Genomic DNA, 15,009 nt, shown 5'->3' with positions numbered 1-15,009 from the left:
TTTTGTTTTTGTTTAACTGAAAACAATTCTTTATACCCTCTTCAGAGACCTAAGTGTCAATGTTCAGAAGTCAGTAAATCATGAGAAGGATGTTGTAAGTTCAGAGAAAGTTCAGTCAGAGCAATAGTTTCTTCAACAGAATAGCACTCAGTACGTGTTTACCCCAGTTATTAGCAAATTCTGTCTGTAGAGTCCCAAGAAGCAAATTTCTAGAAGTTTTCCGTCTCTGTTTTTAGCCTCCAAGAGTTCATAAACATTGAGGTCTAGACTCTGAGCACCTCTCTACACAATTTAAAAGAACTTACTATGATAAGAAAAAGCACAGACGTGATCATTTTTCAATTTGTCTATATTTCTAGGCAGGAAAGTAGAGCACCAGGCTATGCTGTCAAAGCTATTGGATGGCTGTAAGGTCAAAAGACATAAGAAAAAAGGTTCTGAAAATTACAGTCATACAAATGTAAGGTGTCTTCTTATTCTTGTTCGTTTTTACAATCTCTCTTGGGAATTTCACCTCCTGCAAAGCTTTGCCCATCAGCTTAGGCAAAATGACTACCATGACTACCCCTTCAGTACTGATTTCTATCCCAGGTCCCAGTTCCACAACCCAAACTGTCCACTGGATGGTTCTACCCAAAGATCAGGCAGGGACAGCAACTTTGGATATGCTATCTTTGACTCAGAGTTGCCTCCTAGCCTGCCTCCACCCCAGCTTTCCAGTGGCATAGAAATCAATCTGGGGTATTAATGTTGGTGCTATGTGCCCTCAGATTCATTCCTTGCCCTTCCCCTGCTCAGCTCAGCATGCACAAGGGAGGCGACCTCTGCAGGCTGCAATTCTCAGGCTTCCTGTGTCAGCTGGCTTCTTGTAGAGTTCCCCTAATGGGAGGCACTGGCTGGCATTTGGAAGTGGGGAGGAAGAGAGAAGCCAAGTTGCCTTCCCCCTTCTTTCTGCCCTGGGAGATCAGGGGGAGCCCCAGTGCCCACGGGACAGGCTTGCCAGTATCTCGACCTTCACAGATGACCCTATTCCCAGGCTCCGGTAAAACTGCCTCTACCCTTTGTCCTGCCAGTCTAGGCATGGCTGCAGCTTCTATCTGTTGCTGATCTTTGAGTAGCATCATCAACCTTTAGCAGAGTCAAGATTATTCATCACATTTCATTTATTGTGTTTGTTGTAAGATTTGGTTGTTTCTCTTGTAAAGCTCTATGAGTATATGAATCAGTAATGACCCTGTATTCACAAGTCACACATGCAAACCAGTGTCCTTATTTTCCTATGAGCCTTCAGGGCCTGCCAGTCAGGCAACAAGGTCATCTGATCAGTGCTTTAAAAATGCCCACGTGGGGCTTCCCTGGTGGCGCAGTGGTTGAGAGTCCGCCTGCCGATGCAGGGGACACAGGTTCGTGCCCCAGTCCGGGAAGATCCCACATGCCGCAGAGTGGCTGGGCCCGTGAGCCATGGCCGATGAGCCTGCGCGTCCGGAGCCTGTGCTCCGCAACGGGAGAGACCACAACAGTGAGAGGCCCGCGTACCGCAAAAAAAAAAAAAATGCCCGCGTGAAGACACCAGAGGGCTGTCTCCAATACTACATCACACTGTTTCCTGCTGTGATCCCCTTGCTTAACTTTAAGCAGAGGAACTCAGCCCTCAAGGCAGGAGCCTAGTGAAGAAATATGGCAGGAAAATGCTGCTCTATTTAACCGAGGCGAGCAGAGCCTGATACTGACCAGCAGAACGAATAGTTATTTCCTCTTCACCCAGAAGGGCACAGTATCACGCCACTGCAGAATCTGGTGGTGGTGATGGTGAGGGTTCCTATGTGGAAGTTCTCTGCAAAATCATTCTCACTGATTGATCTAACTATACACCATCATGCTTGGAATGGGCAGGATGGATGTACATGTCAGATAAAAAGAGGACAATTAACATCTCAAAGCAGAGAAAGAGAACGCAAGAGCAAACTGCATGACATTCAGAACTCGAAGAGATCTTACTATAATAAAGGAAACAGCAAATTGAGCCAATGAGCCATAAAATTAAGAGTTAGAAGAACTCTTGGATCACACTGAACTCAGGTTCTTCAGTTTGCAAATAAAGAAACTGAGGCCCAAAGGAGGTAAGCATTCTTTCTAGGGTCACTGGTTAGTGAATGACACAGAAAGGACTAGAATCCAGACAGCTGCCTTTTCTCTAGACCCTTGCTTCTCTCAAAGTTTGTGGACCAGCAGCACCAGAACCTGTACCTGCTAGAAGCCTGCTAGCAATGCAGAACCTCAGGCCGCACCCCAGACCTACACCTTTTTTATTTTTTGCGGTACGCGGGCCTCTCACTGTTGTGGCCTCTCCCGTTGCGGAGCACAGGCTCCGTACGCACAGGCTCATCGGCCATGGCTCACGGGCCCAGCCGCTCTGCGGCATGTGGGATCTTCCCGGACCAGGGCACGAACCCTTGTCCCCTGCATCGGCAGGCGGACTCTCAACCACTGCGCCACCAGGGAAGCCCCTGGACCTACACCTTTTGAATCTATATTTTAACAAGACCCCAGGTGACTTACATCTACATTACATTAATTTAAGAAGTAAATTAATTTAAGAATTTACATTAAATTAAAGTACATTAATTTAAGAAGTAGTGCTCGAAACCACACTCTGATTCCTCTGGGGCTTCCTGTTCACCCACAGCCAGAATTGGGGTAGAGATGTTTACTATTTCTTGAGAAAAGTACTTGCTCTGTAACTTATAGCAGAAGCTGATATTAGAGCTCATAAATACAGGAAAGGAAAGTATAAATCATGTTGAATGAGGACTTTTAGATTGGTTTTGTTGCCTGGCATCCACTTGTATGACTTAAAAACAGCTTCTAAGAATCAGAAGACTGGAACATAGAAGGAACTAGATAAAAATGTGTCAAGCAAATTAATAAAACCTTGCCATATGTGGAGAAAGTATTTCAGAACAGAGACTCTTAGATATTCAATTTAATACACATTTGTTGAGCACCTACTATGTGCTAGGTGCTGTGTTAGGTGTGGGGATACACTTATGACTAACACATAGACTGAGAAGCTCATTTCAGAGCATGTGCTCCTAGAAAGCAAGGACTTATCTTCCCTCTTCTCCCTTTAAATGTGCCCTGCACACACAGATACACTTTGCCAATGTTCACAAGTATGGTTCTAATTGGAAGCTTTCCACACCTTAGTCATACAGTGGAATTGTTGAGTGATGGGGGTGGATTGGGATATAAGAGCTTGGCTTCTCAACCTTCTGTACTTTTGGATCCATCCCCCAGTGGGATCGGTAAATCCTTCTTATCTAATCTCTCCACATTCCCTCCCTCTGGCCCTTCTCTGCAGAGCACTGTGTCTCAAGCGGTTTGATGAAGAGATGGAGGTTAGCTACTTCACTTGGAGCCGTGGCCCCCTGTGTCCTGGGCCAGCTGCTGAGGGACTTCCCTGTCTCCCCTCTGCAGGGCACCTCCACCTTTGAACTGCCTGAGTAACTGTGTTGAAAGTTAGCCTTAAGTTTATCTTGAATTGAAAATTACATTAACACTTCCTGGGCTGGGCCGGCACCCAGCTACACTTCTTCACTGTGGCTGAGATAAGAGAAGGAAAAAATTCATCAAAAGCTGGTCACTTTGTCTTTCTGCAGAAAGGAACTTAAGCCAAAGGCCAACGAGAGGAAAGGGGATAAAGGTTTCAAGGTACCTGGTTGGTGTTCACAGCAAGATATACCGTCCAGAGGGACTCTAGCTGGAAAGAAGGCATAGCCTCTTTGCTAAAATAGCAGTGATGATGATGGTGACATCAGTCAATATTATGAAGCTTCTAATATGCGCCAGGTACAGTGCTACCTACGTTACACACATCATCTTATTATTTAACCTTTACAACAACTCTATGAGATACTTTTTTTAAAATCATGATCTTTCTACAGACTTATTCTGCAGGAGACCTGACAGGATTAAAGAAAAGAAATACAACTTAAATTCATTGCACTTTAATTATCTACCAGGCCCCATGCTGGGATTTTTCATGTGTCTGAAGATAGTGGAACAGTATAGTCAGTCAGTCAACAAATATTATCTCACTCATTGGAGGAATATTTATTGAGTTCTACTAGGTGTTAAGTACTCCATAGTCATAGTCTCATTACTGCCAATGATAATCCTATAGGATAGGTACTGTTATCGCCACCTTGTAGAAAAGGATGCTTACATCCTGTTTTTCTCCCCACCCCCCCCTTTTTTTTTTAGTGACTATTTACTGAATGCTGGCTATGTTCTAGGACTGGGATAGACTGGTACATGAAGCAGCCAGTGCCCTGACCTCATGAAGCTTAGTCTGTAGACAAACAAATAAATAAAAAAGGAAAATGTTAGGTAGTGATAAAAACTCTGATATAAATGAAGCAGGGTTATATGATAGAAAATGCCGGGGGCTACTTCAGATTCAGGGGTCATTTCTGAGGAGGTGACATTTTAGATGAGCACTGAATGACAAGAAGGAGCGAGTCACGCCAAGATCTTGGAACAAAGCCTTCCAGGTAGAGAGAAGGGGTAACACAGAAATCCTAAGGCCTGCAGAACACACCTGGAGAGTCCAAGGAACAGAACCACAGCCAGCGTAGCTGGAGTTGAATGTCAGAGGTGGGAGGCCACAGAGGGAGGCAGGGAGCCTTACACATCAGGGCAAGAAGTTGGGAATCAATCCAAATGGGGAGTCCTGGGGGGTGAGGGGCCTAACAGGGCAGAAGTTATTTTTAAAAGCTACTCTGGTTTCTGTGATGAGAAATCGCCTGTAGGAGACAAGGGCGGAAGAAGGTTAAGCGGCCTTAGTACGAAATTCAAATGGGATATGAGAGTGGCGGAGAGGAGGGTGGCAGGGGAGATGGGGAAGAGGGGTTGGAGGGGTCAGAAGCACTTGCTGAGGCAGCGGAAGGCCCCAGCACACTGGCTAAGCAGTTGCAGGGAAAAGCTTGGTCTTTGTAGTTTCCACAGAGCTTGGACAAGAGCCTGGCATTTTGTGGGTGACTGATAACTATTTGTTGGACTGAACTGATGCTTAGTGTTTGCTGTATTGGATCTGTTTGCCTGTTAGAAGGCTCAAGATATATACCAGGAGACCTCAGGCAAACATGAGTGATACAGGATTGGTGCTCCCCAGGCCTCACTGGGGTCAACTAATAAATATAATGATCCCAAAAGATTAAAACTGAAGAAGTCGAATATGAACTAAGTCGAAATAAAGTCATTTTACTTTTTTGAGTCTTTTCAATAATACGGGGCTCAAAACATGTTCCCTGGAGAGCTGTTTTGGGGCAGAGAGGTGATGCATGTAAAAAAATCCCATCCGTTGCCTTACTGGGGGAAGAAATTCAACAAAGGGAAGCTGTCATCAAATGGAACATACCCTGGGGCCTCACTGGCCTCCTGAGACAGCACCCACCCTGTACTGTCTGTGACATCAATAAGATGCCCAGGTGAAGGCAGAAATATGGAATGACAGAGTAAGGACCTCCAAAACTCTGTTCCTCCATAAAAGCATCAATAGTGGCAAAAAAAATTGTGAAAATCAACATTTTCATAACTCTGGAAATTAGCCAAAGGCTTGTAATACTCTGAGGAGCATTTATTCAAGAAAAAACACTTAAATTTGGTAAGATCAGAGCCCTATGGAATTTTAACTTGCCCTATTCTCATCTCCCTCTTCTGAGTTCCGCAGTAGCCTTGAAAAGCAGCAGCTTCCCCCCAACAGCAGCTGTGAATGCCAGCAGCCTAGCGATCACTGGAGGAGGCAGACGGGTTGGAGCGCCTCAAAAGCCACATCTCCAGAGAACCGGCATGACTTGCCTTGTCCAGCAGCATTGTGGAAAAGCCCCATTCACAGGGCTTGATTATTTCTTTTGACTGGACTCAGAGCTTCTTGGTGGAAAAGCCCTAGCTCCAGGACATTTGCTGAAAAAAACTCATAGTTGTCTGGGGTAACAATACCAGTTGGGGAAAAGAAGAGCCTGGCCAAAAAGCTCAAAAGCTCAAAGGGAGGATCTAAGGAATGAGATGTTTATAGGCAGGCTTTGAAAACCTCTGACATACTCCTGGGGATGTAGAAGGATGCACTCATGTGAGGGGTTGTGTGCATGCCCAGGAAAGACCTGAGAAAGCCCTGGCTAACTTTGAGGCCATGCTCAAGAAGGAAATGAAAGCAAAGGCAGAATTATAAACTGCTGGAGTGCTAAGGGTAATCCCCCCAAACACATATGGGGCCCCTCGGCAAAGGATGGGAGACATGGGTTTAAAGAAATCTCTGTCCAATTGTTAGCTGATCACTGAGCTAACTGAGCAGAGACTTCAGTAGCCACACATGATGAGGTAATATAGACTATTCAGAATTATTCCAGGAAAGTCACTAAACAAACAGGAACAACAACAACACACAGCAACATCAGAAGGGAGGTGATCTGATTTCTAGAGTTGCCACATTACATTATTTAAATGCCCAGCTTTCAACAAAAGGCAGTTCTTTGAAAAGATTGATAACATTGACAAACCTTTAGCTAGACTAGTTAGTTTCACCAAGAAAATAAAGAAAAAGAAAATACAAGTTACTAAAATTAGGTATGAAAGGAGCAAAATCACAACTGATATTACAGAAATTTTAAAAAACGTAAGAGAAACTATAAACAACTATATGCCAACAACTTAGATAATCTAGATGAAATGGACAAATTCCTAGAAAGACACAAACCACTAAAACTGACTCATAAAGAAATAGAAAACCTGAATAGACCTATAACAAGTAAAAAAGTCGAATCAGTAATTTTGAAACTTCCCACAAAGAAAAGTTCAGGCCCAAATGGTTTTACTGGTAAATTTTAACCAAACACTTAAGGAAGAATTTTCACAAACTCTTCCTCAAAAATAGAAGAGAATACTTCTCATTCTAAGAGGTCAGTATTATCCTGACATCAGAATTAGACAAAGACATCATACAAAAAGAAAACTACAGACCAATACCTTTTATAAACATAGATGCAAATATTCTCAAAAACATTACTAGCAAACTCAATCCAGCAACATATAAAAAGGAATTATACATCATGACGAACTGGAAATCATTCCAGGAATGTAAGCTTGGTTTAACTTTAAAAATTAATCGATGTAGTACACCACACTAATATATAATAAAGGACCAAAAAATTGTGATCATCTCAATAGACACAGAAAAAGCATTTGACAAAATCCAACACCCTTTCATAATAAAAAATAGTCAACAAAATAGGAAAAGGACAGAACTTCCTCAGCCTGATAAAAGGTATCTACAAAAAACCCACTGCTAGCATCATGAAAGATTTTCCCTTCAGATCAGGGAAAAGACAATATCTGTTCTCACAAATTCTATTTAACATTGTACAGGAGGCTCTAGTCACAGCAATTAGACAAGAAAAAGAAAAAAAAGGCGTCTAGATTGAAAAGAAAGAACTAAAACAGTTTCTATTTGCAGATGACATGATCGTATGATAGAAAATACTGAGGAAGTTACACACACACACACACACACACACACATACACAGAGAGCTAATAAATGAGTTTAGTAAGGGTATAAGATATAAAATCGACTTACAAAAATCAGTTGTATCTTTACAGGGTAGCAATGAATAATCTGAAAACTAAATTAAGAAAACAATTCCATATACAATAGCAATAAAAATAATAAAATATTTAGGAATAAATTTAACATAAAAGAGTAAAACTTGTACACTGAAATCTACAAAACATTATTGAAAGAAATTAAGTAGAAAGACACCTCATGTTCATGCACTGGAAGATTCAATATTCTTTAGATGACAATACTCTCCGAATTGATCTATAGAGTCAATGCTATCTGTATCAAAAACCCAGCTGGCCTCTTGGCAGAAATTAACAAGCTGTCCCTAAAATTCATATGGAAATGCAAGGGAACTCAGAATAGGGGAAAAAAATCTTCAAAAAGAAGAACAATTTTGGAGGATGTGATGGTCAGTTTTATGTGTCAACTTGGCAAGGTACAGTTCCCAGTTATTCAAACACTAGTCTAGGTGTTGCTGTGAAGGTACTTGGTAGATGTGATTAACATCTACAGTCAGCTGACTAACTGTAGGAAATCATCCTCCATAAATGAGTGAGCTCGAGCCAATCAGTTGAAAGGCCTTTAGCACAGAAGTAAGGCTTCCTTGATGAAGAGGAAATTATATCTATAGATTGCAGCATGAGTACCTGGCGAGGAGAGTCTAGCCTGCTCCTCCTGACACCCTACCCTACCCTATGGATTTCAGACCTGGCTAGCAAGCCCACACAATCACAAGCCAACTCCTTGCAATAAATCTCTGGCTCTGTTTTTCCAGTAGAACACTGACAGAAAGAGAGGACTCACATTTCCTGATTTCAAAACCTACTACAAAACTGCAGTAATCAAGACTGTGTGGAACTGGCATAAAGAATATTGACATTGATCAATGGAGTAGAATTGAGAGTCCAGAAGTAAACACATACGTTTATGGTCAATTGGTTCTTAACAGGGTGCCAAGACAACTCAATAGGTAAAGAATAGTCTTTTCCACAAATGGTGTTGAGAAGACTGGATTTCCATGTGCAAAAGAATGAATCTGGATTCCTACCTCATACCATAGACAAAATTTAACTCAAAGTGAACCAAAAACCTAAATATAAGAATAAAACTATAAAAGTAAGAAGAAAAGATAGGAATAAATCTTTGTGCTCTCGTATCAGGCAATGGTTTCTCAAAAGCACAAGCAACCAAATAAAAATAATAATAAATTGAACTTCATCAAAATTTAAAACTTTTTTGTTTCAAAGAACATTATTAAGAAAATGAAAAGACACCCACAGAGTGGGAGAAAATACTGGCAAGTCATATATCTGATAAGGGTACAGTAGCCACAATATGTGAAGAACTCTTACCACTCAAGAATAAAAAGGCAAAAACCCCAATTTAAAAATGGGCAAAGACTTTGAACAGCCATTTCTCCAAAGAAGTCATACAAATGGCTAATGAGCATATAAAAAGATGATCAACATCATTAGGCATTACAAAAATGCAAATCAAAATCACAATGAAAAAAAAATAACAGCTGCACATCCACTAGGATGGTTATAATAATTAAAAATAAATAGAAGGAACATAGGAGAAATTGGAACCTTCATACATTCTTTGTAGGAGTATAAAAGGGTACATAAAATGGTAGAGCCCTTTAAAAAAGAGTTTTGTAGTTCTTCAGAAAGTTAAACATAGAAATATGCCCCTGGAATTCCATTCCTAGGTATACATTCAAGAGAACAGAAAACACACACTCCACAAAAACTTGTACATGAACATTGCAGCATTACTCAGAATAGGCAAAAAGTGGCAGTAACCCCAAAGTCCACCAAGAGATGAATGGATAAACAAAACATGGAATACAATGGAACATTATTCAGCCATAAAAAAGGATGGAGTACCGACACATGCTATAATGTGGATGAACCCTGGAACCAGTATGCTAGATAAAAGAAGCCAGACACAAAGGGACAAATATTGTATGATTCTACTTATATGAACTATCTAGACCAGGTAAATTCATAGAGACAGAAAGCACACTAGAGGTTATCAGGGACTGGGAGGGGATTCTTTATGAGACGGTGAAAATATCCTCAAATAAGATAGTAGTGAAGGTTACACCACACTGTGAATATATTAGAAACACTGAATTTTATAGTTTAAAATTGTGAATTTTATGGCATGTGAACTATATCTCAGTAAAATTGTTGTTAAAAAAAACAGAAGAAGAAGGCCCCTGTCCCGGGCCCACATACCAAAAGTACATAGAAAATAAACTGAATAAGTGTAGAGTACACATGGGACTCTCTGGGATCTGGCACTAAGTGCTGGCACAGTGATCCAAGCCTTAAACATCCACTCCCGTGACCGACTAACACTGTTCTGGTCCTAGGGACCCCTTCTCTAACATCTCTTACCCTATGTCCTTGAAACAGAAGACAACCATGATTGTATACTGTGAAGGTTTGTGAGTTGTGCCACTGCCAGTGGAAGTGATGGACACTGCTTGGAGAGCAGGAAGGGTTGTGGTGGCAAAAGCACTTCAGGTCACCTTATCTTTGATAAAGGAGGCAAGAATATACAGTGGAGAAAAGACGGCCTCTTCAATAAGTGGTGCTGGGAAAACTGGACAGGTACATGTAAAAGTATGAAATTAGAACACTCCCTAACACCTACACAAAAATAAACTCAAAATGGATTAAAGACCTAAATGTAAGGCCAGACACTATCAAACTCTTAGAGGAAAACATAGGCAGAACGCTCTATGACATAAATCACAGCAAGATCCTTTTTGACCCACCTCCTAGAGAAGTGGAAATAAAACCAAAAATAAACAAATGGGACCTAATGAAACTTAAAAGCTTTTGCACAGCAAAGGAAACCATAAACAAGACCAGAAGACAACCCTCAGAATGGGAGAAAATATTTGCAAATGAAGCAACTGACAAAGGATTAATATCCAAAATTTACAAGCAGCTCATACAGCTCAATAACAAAAAACCAAACAACCCAATCCAAACATGGGCAGAAGACCTAAACAGACATTTCTCCACAGCAGATATGCAGATTGCCAACAAACACATGAAAGGATGCTCAACATCACTACTCATTAGAGAAATGCAAATCAAAACTACAATGAGATATCATCTCACACTGGTCAGAATGGCCATCATCAAAAAATCTCCAAACAATAAATGCTGGAGAGGGTGTGGAGAAAAGGGAACCCTCTTGCACTGTTGGTGGGAATGTAAATTGATACAGCCACTGTGGAGAACAGTACGGAGGTTCCATAAAAAACTAAAAATAGAACTACCATATGATCCAGCAATCCCACTACTGGACACATACCCTGAGAAAACCATAATTCAAAAAGAGTCATGTATCGCAATGTTCATTGCAGCACTATTTACAATAGCCAGGACATGGAAGCAACCTAAGTGTCCATCATCGGATGAATGGATAAAGAAGATGTGGCACATATATACAATGGAATATTATTCAGCCATAAAAAGAAACGAAATTGAGTTATTTGTAGTGAGGTGGATGGACCTAGAATCTGTCATACAGAGTGAAGTAAGTCAGAAAGAGAAAAACAAATACCGTATGCTAACACATATATATGGAATCTAAGAAAAAAAAAAGGTCATGAAGAAACTAGGGGCAAGACGGGAATAAAGACACAGACCTACTAGAGAATGGACTTGAGGATATGGGGAGGGGGAAGGGGGAAGGGTAAGCTGTGACAAAGTGAGAGAGTGGCATGGACATATATACAGTACCAAACATAAAATAGATAGCTAGTGGGAAGCAGCCGCATAGCACAGGGAGATCAGCTCGGTGCTTTGTGACCACCTAGAGGGATGGGATAGGGAGGGTGGGAGGGAGGGGCATGCAAGAGGGAGGGGATATGGGGACATATGTATATGTATAACTGATACACTTTGTTATAAAGCAGAAACTAACACACCATTGTAAAGCAATTATACTCCAATAAAGATGTTAAAAAAAATAGTAGCTTAAACGAAAAAAAAAAGCACTTCAGTAAGAAAAATGATAAGTTAATCAACTTGTCAAATTCTTCTTCCCAGTCTGAATGCAATAGATTCTTGTACAACAAACTATCATTCCCAGTATAACCGAGCATCCATTTGCCTGTTTTGCTTTGTATTCCAATCAGTGCTTCTGAAAGTTCTCACAAATGAGAGTATATTTGCAACAGTTTCACATGGCTAAGAAAAATTTTGTAATATTACTTGTTATGAGTCAAATTGTGTGCCCTTAAATTCACATGTTGAAGTCATAATCCCCAACAGCTCAGAATGTGATCTTATTTGGAAACAGGGTAACTTGATTACAGAGGTAATCTGTTACCCCTGTAATCATGCTTAAAAGGGGTCATTGGGATGGGTCCAAATACAATATGACTGGTGTCCTTATGGAAAGAGGAAATTTGGAGACACACACAGGGAGAATGCCATGCGAGTATCAAAGCAGAAAATGGGTGATGCACCTACAAGCCAAAGAATGTCAGAAGAATACACACTATGTGAAAATCTTGTTTAGAACAACATTAGGCATTCATTCTGCTGAAATGAAGGCAATAAAAAAAGTTTTAATGGAACTAATATATAACAATCTATGAATGACATATAATATCTCTGGCCCCCTTTACCGAATATCCAGGCATGAAGAAGAATGATTTAAGTAGTCATTTTTGATAGCACCTGGCTGCCAGTCATATACAAACCATAATTTTGCATGTATTTTTAACTTTTGTCATTATGAAGGTATATGTGTCAATGTGGGAGGACAGAACATATTTCACTGAGCAGTTTGCTAGCTTGATTTACAACATTTAAATATGTACATGTGTGGTATGTGGGCCTCCACTTGTGCTCATGCCCCAGGTCCGATAATTGTTAGAGGTGGGCAGGGCCCAGCAATGACAGAAGAAAGCTAGCCTGCAGCTATGAACAGAAGCCAAACCAACAGCTCTAACCTGCTCCTACTACAAACTAAAATGCCATCCTGGAAGCTTCATGTGAGGACCTGATGCAGTCCCTAGAGGGAGTGGTGAGTGCCTCACATACTTTGCCTTCCTGGGCCATAGTCCCCAGGGCCCTACAAGCCCATCCCAGTCCAGGGGTATATAGCCCTGTGGCTTCAGTGGGCACTCAGCTCTCACCAGGTTTCATACACCTAATATATTTCACTGTTCCAAATGTCAGGGTGCGTCATGAACTTGCATTTGGTTTCCTTGCAGTAATTCTTGCGGTGCCGCCTTTAAGTAAACAGAGCAATCTTACAACTGCACTTCACTCCTGCATTGGGAAAGGACGGTGCAGTTTGACGAAAGGCTTTCAGAGCACTCCTCAATGCGGTGATATTCCCCATGGCTATTATGTTGTTACGTCCTGCCTGTCCCCTTGTAGGGAGGTTTGGCTGCTGGTTGAGGGCTATGAGGATACAGAAGGGAACTAGCATTCCATCTGGGAGTAAGCCTTAGGAAGAAAGGAACTCTTAGAGATAGGGTAAGTGGTGGCAGCTGAGAAAGGAGAAAAAAGCAGGATACATCGCCAGTTTCTAAGGGAATGAGAGAAAAGGGTATCAAAATGCCAAACTGAGGATAAAGATTGAGCTGCAGAAGGCCCTGCAGGATTTCCAACTTTGATTGTATTTTTTTTGCAGCTCCCTCCAAGAAAACATGGCAAGTGTACATTTCATGCTATTGCCGATTAACATGATGGATAAATGGACAGCTAACATAAAACAGAGTTCCTGACATCAAAGGATACTTTTAGCTACGGTTGAGCATCCTTAAGGAACTTCAATACCCTTTCCATAGATAGCAGCTCAGAAAAGCAGAATGCTATCTTTGTATGAAATTAAAAACCATGGAAGATAGACTGGGTTCATCAGAAAGGTAGCAGCAAAGAAAGAATGAAAACTTCAAGTAAGGACATAAAAGGGTTTAAAAATAATTCTGATACTAAAAAAAGGAACTCTGATACAAATACAACAGGTAGAAAGTCAACAGCCCAGTGCTTAATAGCAAAGGCAGACTAGTGAACCACATTAATCAACCTAGGATACAGATTATCAACAACATTTGAAACTCAGATTAACAGGAACAAATAAGGTACCGGAGTGGGAAGCATTTTTACAGCCAGTAACAAAAGTTTTCATCTTTGCTTAAATAAGACTTCAAAAGGATTCCACATATCAACCAATAAGTGAGTTCACCAAAAAAAAAAAAAAGATTAACTTTAAGAAATGCAAGGCAGGGCTTCCCTGGTGGAGCAGCGGTTAGGAGTCTGCCGCCAAGGCAGGGGACACGGGTGAGTGCCCTGGTCCAGGAAGATCCCACATGCCGCGGAGCAACTGGGCCCTCGTGCCACGACTACTGAGCTTGCGCTCTAGAGCCCACGTGCCACAACTACTGAGCCCACGTGCCACAACTACTGAGCCCACGTGCCACAACTACTGAAGCCCGCGAAACTAGAGCCTGTGCTCCGCAACAAGAGAAGCCACCGTAATGAGAGGACTGTGCACCGCAACGAAGAGTAGCCCCCGCTCGCCGCAACTAAAAAGAAAGCCCGCGCACAGCAACGAAGACCCAACGCAGCCAAAAATAAACAAATAAATTTATTTTAAAAAAAGGAGAAAGAAATGCAAGGCACAGTGACCACACTTCTGATCTGTTTTAAGATGAATCAGCATTTTCTACCTGAGCAAGTAGAATGCAGTTAGCACTTGGGTGATTTTAAAGACTCTTTAACAGTTGCCTTTAATTGGCTGATGAAATAGCAGAACCGTGTGGCTGAAAGCCAATGTTTATTTTTACCCGTTACCTGTTTTATTAATGGGATTGTGGGCCACTGGGCCTCCAGGAACACACAAATATATTTAAACATCCCACACTGTAATTAAGAGGCGCAGAGAGGGTTAGAGCAAATTAAGCTGCTGTTGTACTTGCCATTGGTTTAGTCAAGGCCAGGCATTTTGATGCTCTCATGGCAGAACCCGGCAAGTTTTACTTCAGAAATCTACAAAATATGGAATATATTTTCTTGCAGAGCAAGGGTTTTAATAAATGGGTCTCCCCCCCAAAATAAAAATTATACATAAATAAAAATAACCCAAGTGAATGCTCCTACAATGAAAGAAGAGATTCCCTTAGCCAGAAAAGGAAAAATGTATCAACAATAGTGTCAGTTAAAGAAACTGAATCTTGAGACTCTATTAATAAGGGACTCAAAATGAATCAAACTTCCATGTAACTCTCATCCAGACACAGGGCTTTCTTCTCCTAGGTGAGTCAGAACTTCTGCCTGAGTTTTTTAAAGGGAATAAAAATAAAGTGATCACCCAACAGATGACCTGTTCAATAACTAAAGCATCAGAA

At 41.3% G+C, this 15,009-nt stretch overlaps 1 protein-coding gene across 3 annotated transcripts in view; it reads right to left on the bottom strand.

The window, feature by feature from the left end:
• Window positions 1-15,009, bottom strand: part of ROR1 (receptor tyrosine kinase like orphan receptor 1) — a 410,068-nt gene that overhangs the window by 109,861 nt on the left and 285,198 nt on the right. The gene's annotated exons all lie outside the window — the stretch shown is intronic.

Source organism: Pseudorca crassidens, chromosome 2 (genome assembly GCF_039906515.1).
Source record: "Pseudorca crassidens isolate mPseCra1 chromosome 2, mPseCra1.hap1, whole genome shotgun sequence".
In the NCBI taxonomy this organism is placed as follows: domain Eukaryota; kingdom Metazoa; phylum Chordata; class Mammalia; order Artiodactyla; family Delphinidae; genus Pseudorca; species Pseudorca crassidens.
The sequence above is the reverse complement of the archived record's forward strand: the minus strand, read 5'-3'. Positions and strand labels throughout refer to the sequence as shown.